Genomic DNA, 16,372 nt, shown 5'->3' with positions numbered 1-16,372 from the left:
GGCATGTGGTGCTGGGGGATCGAACCGCGGTCTCTGTGCTTTGCCAAGCTTGTTCCAAGTAGGTGCTTTAGACCACTGAGCCATCTCTCCAGCCCCTTGATTTTCAATTAAGTAGATACCTTTTAAGAAAATATTTGCCTACTAAGGGTGTTGTGATTGATTTCTAGGTGTTCCCCCAAAGACTTTTGTACTCTGAGGTGAGGCAGTTGAGAGGTGGTTGCCTCACAGGCCCACCACACTTGACTTACCATAGGGAGTCCGGTCTGGACCAGAGTCAGCCATGGGAGGCATGACCCTGAAGAGTTCACCTCCCTCCCCAGCTCCCTCCTCCACTCTCTGTTTTCTGTCTGCCAGGATGTCCAAAGCTTTTCTCACCCAAGTCCTTCCATCAGGCCTTCCTCACCCAGAGCCACCAACTGCAGGCTGACATGAGGAGCCCAAGTGAGCTGATCCACTCAGCTGTGGGTGTCAGGCACTGTGTCTCAGCATGGAGAACATGACTTATAAAAAGGGCTTTGAAGAATGAATGTTTTGGGGCTTGAATAAAAATTGTATGATTGTTCTTTAAATCTTTTTATAGGACAAACTATTAATATATTTCTTTATATTGTTACATTGCTTAATAAATTCTTTTTTTTCTTGGTATTTTGTTCTTTTTGTATTCTGCAGAGCATGCTAAAATAATAGAGAAAGAGATGTTGCTACACAACTGTTTATTGCAAGAGGACATGTAAAAGTAAAGATTTATACAACCTGTGTCCAAAGTAGGATATTGGGTAAATAAATTAAGGCATATATTTCCAACAGATACTAAGCAGACTTTCAAAAGATGTTTTAAAGCTGTGTTTCCTATGTGTTTCTAATGTTTGGTGAACAAAGAAGTTATTATGGAATGATACCTTTGAAAATGTGTTGGAATGTCTATCTGTGACCATGAACGTGGGGGAATTAATAGATTTGTGTGTGTATATATGCACGTGTGCATGTATATTTTGAAAGATGTGTATTAGAGTTACAGCAATAGAATTTCTCTAGATAAATGGAGATTATAATTTTGCTTTACTATTTTTTTTTAGAAAAATCATGTAGATTTCTAGAAGTAAAAATTGTTTGCACTAAATAGCAGTTCTTTTAATTTTTTAACATAGAAACAACTATTGGTTACAGTAAGTGAATACTTTTCTAAATATCTCAACACACATATAAATAGCTATACGGGCAAGAACACTTGCTTTTATGTTTTATTCTTTTTCATTTTATGTATTTGGTACAGGGTCTCACTATGCAACTCAGACTTCTAGTAATCCTCGTGTTTTCAGCCTTCCCAGAATTGGGATTACAGTTTTGTGCCACCACCCCGGACTCAGTCCCCAGTGCTGTGCACCCGGAGGGGGATCCCTGTGCTTGCTAAAGCAGGGTCTTAGTCCACTAAACTATCTTGTCGGCAAGAGCACTTTTAGGACTATATATTCTAAGAGCTAGGCAAATAGCTCAGTGGATTAAAGCGCCTGCAAGCAGACCCAGAGGTTGGGGATACATCCCTGGGCCTGCCATGCTGGCCCCGCCCCCCAGGGTATGCTAACCCGGCAATTGAGACAGGGCGTGGTGGCGCGCGCCTGCAATCCCAGCTGGGAGCCTGTAAACGAGTGGATCACTATGAGTCCCATCTAGTAGTGAGACCCTGAACACCCTGAGGACCCTTCTCTAAAATACACACACAAAAAAAAAAGGAAAGAAAGAAGGAAGGAAGGAAACAAAAAAAAAAAAAAACCCAAAACAAACAAAAACTATATATTCTACATGTTGTTGATTTTTTTTTTCATTTAAGAAAAGATAATAAATAAAACTGAATGGATTATGCAGTATCGGAAAATAGTATTTGATTATTTTATTAAGGCACCAGAACAGAATACCAAAGATGGATGATTTAACCAGCAGAATTACTTTCTCACAGTTCTGGAAGTGGGACAAATGAGCTCAAGGTGCAGGTAAAGCTGACTTTTTCCTGAGCCCTTTCTCTTGCAGTGGACACCTTCTCACTGTGTTCTCACATGGACTAGGAATGGCATGTTCTTCCTTTGATAAGAATACCAGTCATTAGACTGGAGCCCACCCTAGCAACCACATTTTAACTTAATTACTTCTTTCGCAACCCTATCTCCAAATTCAATCACTTTCTGAAGTACACAGGCTTAGAATTTCAGCCTATGAATTATTTGACTATGCACAATTCAGTCTGTAACAAAGTCTTTATTAATCAGTACTGTACAACTAATAATTCAAAGGTTAAGAAAAATAATTATGAGGGAGCCGGGGAGATGGCTCAGTGGGATGAGTGCTTCCCTGGCAAGTGCAAGGGCCTGAGTTCAATCCCCAGTTCCGCAAAACAAAAAAAAAAAAAAAAAAAAAAAAGAAAAGAAAAGAAGAGGCAAATAGGTAAATATTTGTATAGAATACATGACATTTGTATTCCTATACTTTCCCCACATTTCTTCCTGACACCGGCTGTCATGTATACCACCTGAACATATCAATTGCCAACAAATCAAGTCCACCAAGAAGTGGTTGAGGAATCTAAACTAATAGTAAACTGGTTAGCTCAAGTTTGGGGGCTGTACACTTACCAGCTAGTCCAGTTAATAGATGTTTCAATGTATTAAATGTAAGTTAAGATACAGGGTTTTTTTTTTGTTGTTGTTGTTTGTTTTGTTTTTTTTTTTGCTGGAATAATTAATACAGAAACACAGATTTCAAAATCTTCTTGAAAAAAAGCAAATACATGGCAGTAGGCCATCTTCCCTCCCTTACTTACTCACTCAAGCGCTGGCTATGCATTCTGTAGTTCACTGAATCTTATATACTTCAATTATTTACATATTCTGCTTCTTTCCTTCCTCTGGGCTTTAGAGGTTATAATTTCAGCCTTAAAATTTTCTCGACGTCCCTCTATCGTTTCATGGTACTGAGTACTGAACAAGTCATTTGACCATGGAATTCCCAGTCATTTCTCAGCGGGCTGGATTTATGTGCAATTGTATCCCTCAGGGAGATTTCATACATATACTTCCTAAGTTTTTTCATATTTCAGAATTTCCATATGTCGCCCTTATTCCTACACTAGTGTTCAGTATATTTTGAAGCCCACCTTTTCCTTCAGGATCTGGCGGGTACTCCAGTACGGCTTCCTGGCTTAGCTCACTGCTGTGGAGCAGTCCGCAATCAGCCCGATCGCTTTCCTCTTGTTTCACTGGCCTTTCTGCCTGGAGAGCCGAAAAAATAGTTCTTTGTCCTTGAGTCTCAGTAGCTTAGCTGGGATATGTACCATTTTAATCCTCCTCTCTCTTTCTCAGTAAAAATGATCTGATCCTCAATCTGTGTTTCTGTTTATTTTCAAGGAATTTTTAATATCTCTGACTATATTTTCCATTTCTCTTTTTGGGCCATAATGGCGTAACACCCATCTATTATCTACCTGTTATACCAGCTCTTCCTCTATCAGCTTCTTTAGGTCTTATTTTCTGATATTAATATTTTTTCAAGCCTTTTGGTGTCCTATTGATATGATTTTCAGCATGTTTTCTTTCTTATTATATTCAATTTATCAAAAAGTGTTTCTGGGCTTTCAATTAATTCTGTCATCTGCCTGTATATTTTCTGTAGTTTCATTGTCTTTACATTTCCATTAAGTTTGTTGCACACTGTGAAGCAAGATCAGGAAATTCTTTTTTTTTTTTTTTTTGTATTTTAGGGAAGGGTCTACAGGGGGTTCAGGGTCTCCCTACTAGATCGGACTTGTAGTGATCTGCTTGTTTACAGCCTTCCAAGAGCTAGATTACAGGTGTGCACCATCACACTTAGTCTCAATTGCCTAAAAGTTGAGAAGGACTTTTTTTTTTTTTTTGCAGGGTGGAGGGGGGTGGTTAAGGCATGTGGAGCTGGAGGTCAAACCTCGGTATCCTGCACCTGACTACATTTGCATGAGCAGGCGCTTAAACAACTGAGCTAACAGGCAGGCCCCCAAGATCAGGAAATTTCTTATACTCTTAAATATCTTTTCTTTTTCACCAGGATTTTGCTATCTTTGTTGCTGTGGTACTTTACCTCCCTGCATTTTTGTTGGAACTGCGCAGAACTGCCAACTGCAGCTTTACTTTTTAGAACATCTTCCCCAAGGTTAACAGGGGCAGTCTAGACCTGTGCTTTGCTCTGGAAGCTGTGATACTCTCACAGGGACAGGCAGACTAAGTTATACCTTCTGCTGAGTCTTTCCTCAGCCTTGTGTTGTAGTGGGGAAGGTAGAAGGTTTAGACTCTGCCTCCCCTTCTTGGATTTGGACTAATTTTCTGAGTCATCATTCACCGTGTCTGATGGGATGTATTCTCTTTTGGAACACTCTAAATCAGTCCTCTGGAGGGCTGGCTAAATAGCTCAGCAGACTAATGCATCTACAAGCAGGCTCAGGGGCCAACTTTTGATCTCTGGGACTGCCATGACAGCTTCACCCCCAGGGCACGCTGAGATGGCAATTGAGCCTGGGCATGGTGGCGCGCACCTATAATCCCAGCACTTGGGAAGCTGTTAACAGGAGAATCACTATGAGTCTGATCTAGTAGTGGGACCCTGAGCACCCTGTAGACCCTTCCCTAAAATACAGAGAACCAAAACCAAAACAAAACTAAAAAACTCAAATCAGTCCTCTGGCTTGTAGGTGATGCCCTGAAGCTCTGAAGCTCGTACTTCCAGTAAAGAGACTCAGTTCAGGTTGTGCAATTTCCTGGTTTCCCTTACACAGTTCACCAGAGACCCTGCTGCTCCACACCAACCACAGGAGAAGGTAAAGCTTCCTGCGGGGCTCAGCCCACTCTAGTTAGCCATGACCAGAGGGATCTACTCCTGCCGACCCTGCATTTGTGGCTCAGCCGCGCTTCCCCATCCATCTGCTGTTTTCTCTTACTATCTGGAATATGCTGTGGAGATCCTCAGCTCCTGGCCTGCCTTTCTCCCCAGTAGTGCATGTGCAGTGACACTCACTGCAAGTGTCCCCCTCTGCCGTGAAACACTTTCGGCTCAGGTACTTATCCAGCTCTTCCCTTGTGCTTCCTTACAGCGGTCTGCGCTCCCCGCTTCTCCCCACTTTTAAAAATAATAGTAACACTTATGAAGAGGTAGTGGAATCCCCTAATTTTCCTACCATTTCTTCTGAAAGAGGTGGCTGAAGTGAAACAATTTCATGAACCAAATTGGCATCTTTTATTTATTTGCTTGGTGAATAAATTTATGTTTTGTTTCTTGTTTACTTTATTGAGTGTTGATACAGGAAGACACTCTTAGCAAACTTATTTCTACTGTCTGAACTGAAAAGTCTAAATTGCTTTTGTTTTTCTCTTAGTCCTTTGTAATGAGACAGGCCAGAATGTGTTTATTAAATAAAATTTCCTACTATGGATGTTCCTTTGGTTAAGCTTTGAAATGAGAGAATGTTTAAATGATAGCTCTTATCAATTATTTGTATGAATAAGATTTTGATTATTTACTTAGGGTTATATAACTGTGATCATATCCATTAAATCATAGTTTCTTATAGCATAGTTATGACATCTTTCCCATTAGACTTATACCAGTTTGCTATAAAGACATGGGATATTGAAATTTCCATTCCTCTTTCTTTTTTTCCTTCTTTTTCTTTTGATACATATATGTTCAATTTAAATTCTTGAGCATGCTTTGCTATTTTAAAATGCCTGCGGTCATGCTATTCCATTATTAGTCAATATAATGATCCTCTTTTGCATTCAGGAAGTTGTTCTTCTGTGATATCCCTACTATTGTTTTTGTCCAATTTCTTTGCCTTCTGAGTAGTAGCCATTGGAATATAAAGTCCATACTTTCTGTCCTGTGCATCAGTTCTGTGTACTCTATCATTTTCCTCATCCTCTTCATAATGAAACTGCTTTCAAAGTTCATCTTGCACAAGATTATTTTCAACTTCAGAAGTGTATTCTGCTCTTAACCACTGCAACGCAAATCCCCTTTATCCACTTATTGTCTCATTCTCAAGTTACCAGGTTACCTTCTATGGACGTTCTGCTTCTCTGCTCCTGCATTATAGAGATCACCTTTGCATTTTTTAGGATGGCAGTTAGAATAACAATTCCTTCAATGACAACGATGATAAAATAACAATTACAGTAGGAAAAAAAGAATAAAATGGACTTGGTTTATTAAATATTTTTCTGTGCAATGCTGTAAATAGTTGTCAGAAGCAAGCTCTTTTCTCCAAGTTTTAGACTCAAGGTGGATCTTTTTCTTCCCTGTGGCATTTTGAAGGACTATGAGGATGTTTAATGGACCTGGTACCCATTGTAGTCTTTAGATTCTAACATCACCTACCTAGCGTAATGCTGTCTTTTCTGGATTCGGGTTCTCTTATTCTTCCATTTTCATTCTGTGCAAAAGCTCCATTTTGTCACTCACACAGTACCTTCAGGGGTCATGCTTAATTTCCCCTGGCTTCGCTTGGTTTGCCATGATGGTCCACACGATCACCCTCCTGCTTTCATGGCGGGTGCTATTTTATCAATCGCAGATTGATTGATAGGAACTCAACAGTGAATATACTGCACAGACATGGAAGGATTTAGATGCCTAGACATCAGCCTAGTGGCGGCCAGAGAAAGAAGAAGCCCGGAGTGGCATGAAGGAAGTTGTGATCATGACTTGTGATACATCACCTCGGCTGGAGTCGAAGTGCCTCAGAGGTTGGTCACACTCTGGGTGTGCCTGTGGGTGACTGCCCGGAGGTTGCAAACTGCAAAAGGAATACGTGTGGCATCAATGTGTGGGCTTGTCCACTGGATCAAATATAAAAGGGAAGTAAGAAGTCTTTCTGTCCCTTCTTCAATGGAGCTCCTGTCTTCTCTGTTACCTTTGGATGTTTGTCTCCAGTTTCTTTAGGCCTCCAGTGTAGACCATCTGGCTTTTATTTTTGAGACTGGGTCTTGCTGTGTAATTTGGGCTGGCTTTGCCCTCATTATGTAGCCTAGGCTGGCCTCGACTTCATGGTGATCTTTCTGCCTCAGCCTCCAAAGTGCTGGGATTATAATTGTGCATCACATGCCTGGCTCCCTTGGGCACTCTGACACGGGCTCTGCCGTAAGTTCAACCAAATCCTCTGACCCTGTAGCATATACACAGACGTCTTGTATTCTTCTTCCTCCAATCCCACAGGAGGCTACTGTGTGTGTGTGTTAAATCCTTTATATGATTATACAATTTATATTGAGTCTTTTCCTCTAGTGAACCCTGACAAACACTGAGCCCTTTCAGCTAGGTCAGTTCCGTTTAAAGGATGTTCCTGGACCCATGTCATGTCACAGATAGAATGAAAATCCATCCTCACCATGAAGTGTCAGGGTGGCTGGGAATGTAGGCTTTTCTTTTGTAGGTTAACATTCCCTGGGGGAAAAAAAAAGAATATGGGGAAAGACGCGGAGGAAGAGATGTTTGTGTAGCCAACTGACACTCCTAAGTGTTTTCTGCTATCAATTATAAAACAAGACTGTAGTGGACACATGAGTTGTTTTAGCCCAGGCTTACTTAGAAAGTTTATTTAAAAATATTATTATTTTTAAAAAAATCTATGTATTTATTTGGTACAGGGTCTCACTACACAGCTCAGACTCCTGTCTCAGCCTCCCCAGTGCTGGGATTACAGGCATGTCCCACTGCGCCCAGTTGCGGTGGCCAGCACCGCAGGCCTGGGTTTCCCACTTTGGTTCGGCATATGATACTTGGGCCTAGATCCAGGGCTTGAACTCGGGGACTGAACCTGGGTCCTTGCTCTTGCCAGGCAGGCACTTAGACCACCGAGCTATCTCTCCACCTGAGGCAGCTTACATTATATTCACATTTTTCTCTCTGAAGCAATTCATGGATGCTGCTATGCTAAAAACAGGCCCCGTGTTACCTGCCTCAGTCTACACCTACCCCCTTTTGCAGGCCCAGGGGTTTGTTCTCTCCTGTGGCAGCGCCTGGCGACCTATCCGTGCAGTGATTTCTCAAGCTCCTTCCCCGGCGCTGCACGCCCTCCCTGCTCCCTCCATCACCATCCGTCCCAGACTCCGAGCGCCCACGTGTGCACCTGCTTGTCTCTCCTGCTACAACAGCATTTTTCCTTTGTCTCTTCCTTCTTGACTCCTACTCAAATCACTAAAACCCTCCACAGCATGTGCTAACCTTTTTCTTATTCTTTACGGCTTACAAAGTTCCTGCTCATGTCTTCAATTCTTTCGCATCTCACAAAGATCTTGCCAGATTCTTCTTGTCTCTTCACCGAGACATGGGTTGTGGAAATTAGTACGAGCGAGCGGATAGTGTGATGGTGACTCCTATCCACGTCTCCTGAGCCCACGGCTCACCAGCTTCCCATGATGCCGTGCTGCACGCCACAGCACTTGTGCTTTGCCTCTTGCCAGCAGGCATTCCAGTGGTGGGAGGTGGCGCGTTAGTGAGTGCAGAAGAAAGCAGTCTGACGTGTGCACAGAACTGAGATCCCGGGGCCCGGCTCCACAGTGCAAACGACTGGGGGCTCAGACATCCGTGGTCAAGGACATTTGGGGTCCAAACGTCTCCTTCTTCCTTTCCAAAATATTCCTCAGATGGGCAACACTAACTGGACCCACACTGCAGAACTCCCCAGATAACGGACAGCTGCAAGAGCCGAGCTGTCCTCCCTCCAGCGTGCGGTAGCAGAGCCCACGTGCTCCTGGCTTAGTGCTGAACGCCTCGCGAGGGAAGGGACGCACGGGTGGAAGCCGCCACGCGGGTCGGAGATTAGCTTTCCCTCCAGCGATCAGGGTCTCGCATAACGGCCTCAGATAAAAGAGGATACTTGGGGCAGAAAGATACCGCCCCAAGCCTGGAGGGTGGCGGGACCCAAGGGGCGACTTGGTGGTAGCAGTACAATGCTCATTTTTCTCCAGGGAAAGTCACATCAGACAGCTTTTCAGTGACTGTGAACAGAAGGTCCCTTAGTTCTGATAAGGCCTTAGCTTCTAAGCTTGGGTTCTTCAGACTAAAATTATTTCTTATTTTTCACTGAAATCACTGAAATCTCTAATAGCGCTCTGTTATTTAACTTTCTATTTTGCTACGGCTACCACCTAGGACATAAAATTTGTCTAATTTAGCTTCCACACAGTAATCCAGCATTTTACCAGCAAGTTAAATTTACTGACAATAAGACTGGCTGTGTGTGATCCCTTTTGTATCAAGTATCATCTAGTTATTGCTGGGATTTGTACAGTTTATTTATTTATTGTATTTTTAGGAAAGGATCTACAGGATGTTAGGATCTCACTACTAGATCGGCCTCATAGTGATCCACCTGCTTACAGCCTCCCAAAAGCTGGGATTACAGGAATGTGCCACCATGTCCAGTCTGAATTGCCATGTCAGGGAGCCCCGGGGGTGGGGCTGGCATGGCAGGCCCAGGGTTCAAACCCCTGGCCCCTGCACCTGCTTGCAGGTGCTTTAATCCACTGAGCTATTTGGCCAGCCCTCGATTTGTACAGATTAAAGAGAATAGAACTGGATAATGTTTTAAGGTAACAATGTACTTGTTTCTTTTATATATTCATTCATTCATTCTGTCAATCAACAGATATTTACTGGGTACAACCATAATGCACCTAGTGCTACTCTAACTTCTAGGGATATAACGTTAAATAAGACCAGCAAAGAAAGTTCCTTTCTGAGAATAGAGAGCTTATACCACTCTGAAATCTTCATGAACATCCAAGAGGAAAGAAGTAGACATCCCATCTTTGCTTTCATTTGCTCCTGACGTGCCCCCCAGTGCAAAGCCTGCTGTACATTTGGCCCAAATGTGTGTATTGTTTGGCCCCCGTGTTGTTTAGTTCTTCTTGATGTCCAGTCTCTTCCCAGTGCAGGGCACTATCCATCACTTTATTACATTACAACTCTGCTGTTTCTTTTATTTACATTGCTCTTGTGGCTCCTGTGGGCGGTGGACTCTCAGGCATTTGAGCCTGAATCCTAAAACTTAGAAAACTATAAAGGAAGTCAAAGAAAGAGAAGGGTTCTTGAATCTCAGCAAAATGTGTTTAGGAACTGTGGAGCTCAAGGGCTGTGATTCCAACCAGCTCCAGGAAGGGATAGGGGTGAACAGTCCCCAGGACTATGTAGAAAGACACCCCAAAAAACTCATTTGGGAAACTCGAGCTGCTGCGCAAGAAATCCTTGCAGTGGTAATAGGAAGAAGCAGCAGATAAGGAGGCTGGCCTCAGTGATTGCGCGATTTGACGCCTGCGGATCACTGAACGTCACAACCCCAGCGTGAGGAGGACTCTTCATAAGTGGCCGAGCTTGCTTTTCCAGTTTGGGTAGTGCTTGGACTTGGCAATAAAGTTAAGGCCGAACATGGCAGAAGAACAGTGTGTTCTGCATCCCTCAGTTAGCAGAGATCAAGATTCATACCTGTTTTGCAAGCTTATAAAAGGAGGTTGCTGCCGCCTTTCATTACAGTGAAGGAAGGGAGGACTGAAAGATCCTATTTTACATGTAGGATAAATGTTCCTTGAAATCTACTTTAGTTGCTGTCTAGCTATAAGGGGCTTGGTCTGTGATCTCTCTTTTCCCCTTTAAGTTTTTCTGGCATGTCTGCCCTAATTCTGTGGTCTTTTTGATTCTAAGAAGGTTGGGCTCAGTCTGACCACAAGGATGATTTTGAAAACCATGTTTTCATTCACAGATTAGATGTTGATAGAGCCCCGTGAGTGTAAGGTCTCACAGTCTCAGCTTCTTTCCAAAATTCTCCCTTCTGGCTTCCCCCTTGGGTTTGTCTGAGCTCTTCTGCCCTCAGAGGATAGTGGTGTCCCAGGGGTGGTCCTGAGGAGAGCAGCTCGCACCCCTGTAGAGATATTATGCATACAATTCTTGAGCAAAACCTTGGACCTACTGAGTCAGCAATCTCTGTGGGTAGTGCAGCCCCTCAGGGACTTTAGAGGCTTGGTCATGTTTGAGAATTAGAAGAATTCCTGTTCTTCCTGTTCTAGAAGGAACCACTGTCTTACAGTGGTTCCTAAGTCAGACAGTGAAAGGAAGACTTCTTCGGCGGTGAACAAGGCTGACTGGTGACAGGGGTTGCTAACTTTTGACCAAAACAAATGATTAAGTCTTCAAGTGCTTCTGTATAAGTTGCAACCATTATTTTCTCTATATTCAAACCAACAGTCATGGGTTCTGACTTTGTGGGCAACTTCACTACAGAGACTCCATTCTACTTTCAGATCCCCTTGCCACATTATCAATTAATCAATTTTCCATTATATCCTTTGTGCATTTACTTTTATGTACATTAGCTGTATTTGTCTTATTATTGGCTAACCCAAAATAAATAAATAGAAGGAGGAGGAGGAAACAGAGAGTGAAAGATAGAGGGAATCTGGGTTTATGGATCGGAGGTGGAAAGTCTTATGAAGAAGGTTGCACGAATGCTATGTGTTTTCCTCTGGAAATTATGAATTTATTTGTGAAGCTCTTCTTCAAAGGAATACAGAAAGATGAGGTTGGAAACACCAAATGAACTTAATCTATCCAGCAGGAGAGTCGGCAGTCAGCAGTTTTTTAGCCTGTGTGTTTGCGCAGCACAAGAGCCTGGCTGCTGCTACTTTGCATTTTCACTCAGCGATCTGACATGAGCAATGTACTGGTTATAGTCCGCCGGTGAAGCACTGGTCCTGCACCCCAGTGGGGAAATGGAAAGGCAGGTCTTTCAAAGATGACCTCAACCAGGATGTCGGAAAATTGCTAAGTGCTTGAATGCTCAAGGACAGTATTGGCAGGGAATAAAGGTTCATAATTTGTGAAGCACAGTGTAAAACCTTGTTTTTAATAGGCAATCCAAGTCAAGATTTTGGAGTCAGTCACATCTCTGATAAAATACCAAGATTAACAAATGGCCATTGTCATGCAGTTGAAAGAAAAGAGCCAACCATTGAAATAGATAGTTAAACACAAATCCTGGACATTTCTACAACTGAAAAGAAACTTCCTTTTGAGTTAATCATAGTCTCTGAAAAAAAAATCCCCAAATCCTCAAAATTATGAATTTTGGTGAAAAATACATCCTGGACAATTTTACCTCTTTAAATTAATATTTGGAAAAGTGTCACTCCAATGGTACCGGTACTTCATTTCTGAGTATTTTTCTTTTATAGCAGTAGTTACCACTCAGTCATTTTTATACTGATGCGAGTTGTACTTTAACTGGTGGTGTTGAGGGGGCCGGGGAGATAGCTCAGTAGAATAAGCGCTTGCTTGGCAAACACAAGGGCCTGAGTTAAATCCCAGGTCCTCAAAAAAAAAAAAGAAAAACAATATAACTGGTGGTGCTGCTTTATACTAGTTTTGTAGGCTCTGTCTTTTCCCTTATTTGCCTTAAGTGACAGTATTGAGGCATCGAGTCATTGCTTTAAAACAAGGAATGTAGTGTAAAGGGAGATCTACTTATTAACAGAATCAATTCTTTATGAGGAAGTTTGTTCAAAAGGGAACCATCTTGGCTACTTCTGCCCTGCTGCTGGGACAACATACCCGACGCCCAAAGTTAAGGAAGGAAAGGTTTATTTAACTCACAGTTTGTGGAGGCTTCAGTCCATAATCATCAGGCTCCAAGGCGGGGTGGCAGGGCATAGGGCAACACCTAAAAGCAGTAGAAGACAGCAAAAGCAACAAGAGCAAAGGGGAATCAGAGCAAGTCTGTTTTCCTCCCCTGTGTCTTAAGTGACTCCCCCATGGGGTATGTAGCACTCATGCCACCATTGGGCACTCCTCTTGTGTAGGCTCAAAGTGAGGTCCCTAGCCCCCTGATGAATCACTTAGTCGACCTTCTAAACTTCTCAAGTGGACAGAGCAACACCTCAGAGTGGTAAGAGCATGTCCTCTACACTCCAGGATGTAGAACCGCTGGGTTACTCAGTCAAGCTCCTAGACTTTTCAAGTCGACACAATGTATCAACCACCAAAAGAACCAAGTAGGAACATCCAGTTACCTAAAGGAAAAAATATAGGACCTAACACCAAAATGAGAAAATATTAGCTTCACTAAATGTTGAAGACATATATGATTTGCTCATCTACTTCAAGAAAGTAACTGAACTTGGATTCAAAATAGAATGGGCTCCTGTGACTAGGGACAAGTGCAGGCACAGGGCCGCCAGCAAGGTAGGGGCAGCACAGACATGAGCAGGAAAGCATGAGCGTACCAGACAGAGCGCGCTGTGGTACAGTCGCTAATAGAGTTTAGCATCTTTATGGCGTAGCACCTGAGGGAACTCATGCTTATTTTTATAGAAGGAATAGCCTTACTCTGAACTTTAAATCTGAGTATCAGGTGAAGTCTGAAGTTGGAAGGAGATGCTGCTCTACATGAAGGTAACAGAGACGGGTGATGTGCTCGGAGGGATGCCTACTATCTTCAATTATGGGTATGAAAGATGCATAGCTATAGTAAAGTGAGACAACAAGACTGTCGCGAAGGGATTAAGAGCAACAATAATTATTGAGGACTGAATCAAAGAAAGAGGGTCAGAGACGGTCATTTATACCCCCCAGGAGTTTTCACTTCCATCTCCATGACAGGATAGTCTCCTTAAGGAAAGGAGTCTGTTACATATAGAGAGATCAAGAAACAGACATGATAATTGATAGGCAGTAGTGGCATAGGAAGCAGTCAAAGATCAAGGCTGTGGGGGGGGTTCGTTTTTTTTTCCCCTTCCGGAAGGAAGGTTTGCCTTTAAGTTGTTTTCGTTGGTTTTTTGAGGGGGACCTTGGTTTTTCTTGGGTTTTGGGCTTTGGGTTTGGTTTTTCAAGGGGCTTGGTTGAGTTTTTAAGTTGAAACTTTCGGGGCCATTCGGCTTCCTTGCTTGGTTGAGCTGGCATCGGGGAGACTTCGGGTCAGGTCTTCGGTTTCTTTTTGGGCCCCTTTTTTGTAGGGGCAGCCTGTAGTCCATAGTGGGAAGGCTGCTGTCTGAAGCATCATGCGATTCTCTCTGAGGTCACTCCCCTACCAGGCCTGACAATAATGTGGTTCCAGGAACAGCGAGCTCCCTGAATCTGTCCAACACTAAAGCATGAAAGAATTTTAGGCTACTATGAATTAAATACTCATTTCCTCCATGTAGGAGCTATGTACATTATCTGTCAAAGGACGTCCACTTTGGGCTCAACATTTCATAAGCTAAATCCATAGGTTATTGAATTAGGTTTTATAGTTTAATCTAACAGATGTTTCAGAATTGTGTAGACCTAGAGTATAAGAAAAGAACCTTGGCTAGAATTATTGTTTCAGAAAGGCCATAGCACTTTGTCATGGGGTTGAATTTAATTTTCCAAACATTTTTTTTTTTTTTTTGTCAGATGAGTCATTAGAACAACATCCCGACCCCACAATGTGTTACCAATGAAAGTACATCTTTATTTTTCTGGGTTTTTTTCCCTACGCAGCCAAGCAAGGCTTTGTCCATTATTATATTCATCAGCGAGAAATCCCCAAATACCAGCAGCATACCAGCAGCGGCATGGACCATGGATTTATGACAGATTTCAAACTCTGGACAGGAGATTTAATCTCCTGCTCTTCTTGGGCCTGTTCTAAGGCAAAAAATGATTTCACTGATCCGCGTCAGTCTTAACACTTTGTTTCGGAGAAACAGATAAATCTTCAGCAGACTTCTTTTGTTAAGGGTGACTGCGTAGAGAGTATGAAACAGGAAACCAGCCTTTGCAGCATGCAAAAATGAGCCTTTGGCCCTGGCTCAGCCTTGTCTTGAGCCCTGAGAGCCAGCATTCCTGCTGAGCCTTATCCGAGTGTTTACATGTTGAGATCAGAAGAAGCCATTTCCTTTTCAAAGTCAGCACTACTGTCCTAGGAGGTCACTAAACACTGTTTATCCTTAGCAGTGGACATTACAATAATAATAACAACAAAAAATTAAGCATGAGTGCCAAAGAAGGAACACTCCTTTGTCAGTAACAGCTTGTGTATCTGTCCACATAGATGCGGGGGGTGGGGGTGGTGGGACAGGTATTTTTATTGGCTTTAACTCCAAAGGAAGCGGTGCAATCTTTTTCACAGTAACCAGAAGTTTAGAAGACAGAGTTGTCGGAAAGGATGTGGCCCTGAACGTACACCCACAGCTAACCTCACAAAAGCCTGCTGTGGCACGAGGAGCCTGCTCAGAGAAGACATGGGCTTTTGTTATACCTACAATAGCCTGTCTGCTCTCTTGAGCAGTGGAGTAAGAAATTCTGAGTCTTTGAACTTGAAGACATATATTTTGATCAATTTTATCATCTTTTAATGTCTCTGAAATGGCAAGTGTGGTGATTTAAAATAGCCTACGGTGAGAAGATTCAGGTGTGCTATTGACACAGCATTTAAATTTTATCTACTTTTTAAGTGAGGCCAGAAATAAACCTCAACATCTGGAGACAACAACCCGAAATATCCCAGATTATTGTTTCCCAGCACTTTTCTACTCAAGACGTCTTCACACTTTCCTCACAGCATAAAGAGATTATGATGCACTAGATGCTGTTTTTCATTTTTCTATCTTTGGAAAGGAGACATTCTTAGGCAACCTTGATTGTTAAGGGTCTTTGGATGTTTTTGCTTCATTTTCTCTTAAAAAGACTAGAAAACCTGTGTTTTTAAACTGAACAAATGGATGGCCCTTGTTTTGATTTGCTTTGTTTGTTTAGCACTGGGGATTGAAATCAGAGTTTTACACTGATTTACATCCCCAGCCCAAGCTTTTTTTTGTTTTTTCCCTGTGTGAGACAAGGTTGAACTAAATTGCTAAATCATGCAGGTTGGGCTGAAACTTTTGATCTTCCTGCCTCAGCTTCGCTGAGGGCTGGAATCCCAGGAGCATGCTAGCACACATGACAAGGTTATCTCACTTGATGTGTCTCTCAATATTTTAGGATAGAAATCTGTCATGCAAATGAGATGGATTTATGTTGTAATTCAAGTTCTAGTATTTACTAATTGTGTGCACACGGGCAAATTTTTATTAGGTGACAATTCTCAATGGTTCTCAAGCTTCTTAATTTTTAATCAGTGACACTAATTACATTGGCGTCAGATTCATTTCAAGTATGTTTTGGAGAGCAAGAAATGTTTGAAGACAGAGTCAGTGTCTCCCAAGCAAAGGGAATGCATGCATATCAACCGATAATCAAATTTCTTATAATGTAAACTATAATATTTTCTGTCCATTGTAAAATTCTTGCTACGTAAGCTACTGATTGTCCAACCCAGTCATCTTTGTGTTGCTCTGTAAAATGA

The sequence above is a fragment of the Octodon degus genome, unplaced genomic scaffold, assembly GCF_000260255.1.
Source record: "Octodon degus isolate 3935 unplaced genomic scaffold, OctDeg1.0 scaffold00022, whole genome shotgun sequence".
Classification (NCBI taxonomy): domain Eukaryota; kingdom Metazoa; phylum Chordata; class Mammalia; order Rodentia; family Octodontidae; genus Octodon; species Octodon degus.
Note: the sequence above shows the minus strand (reverse complement) of the source record.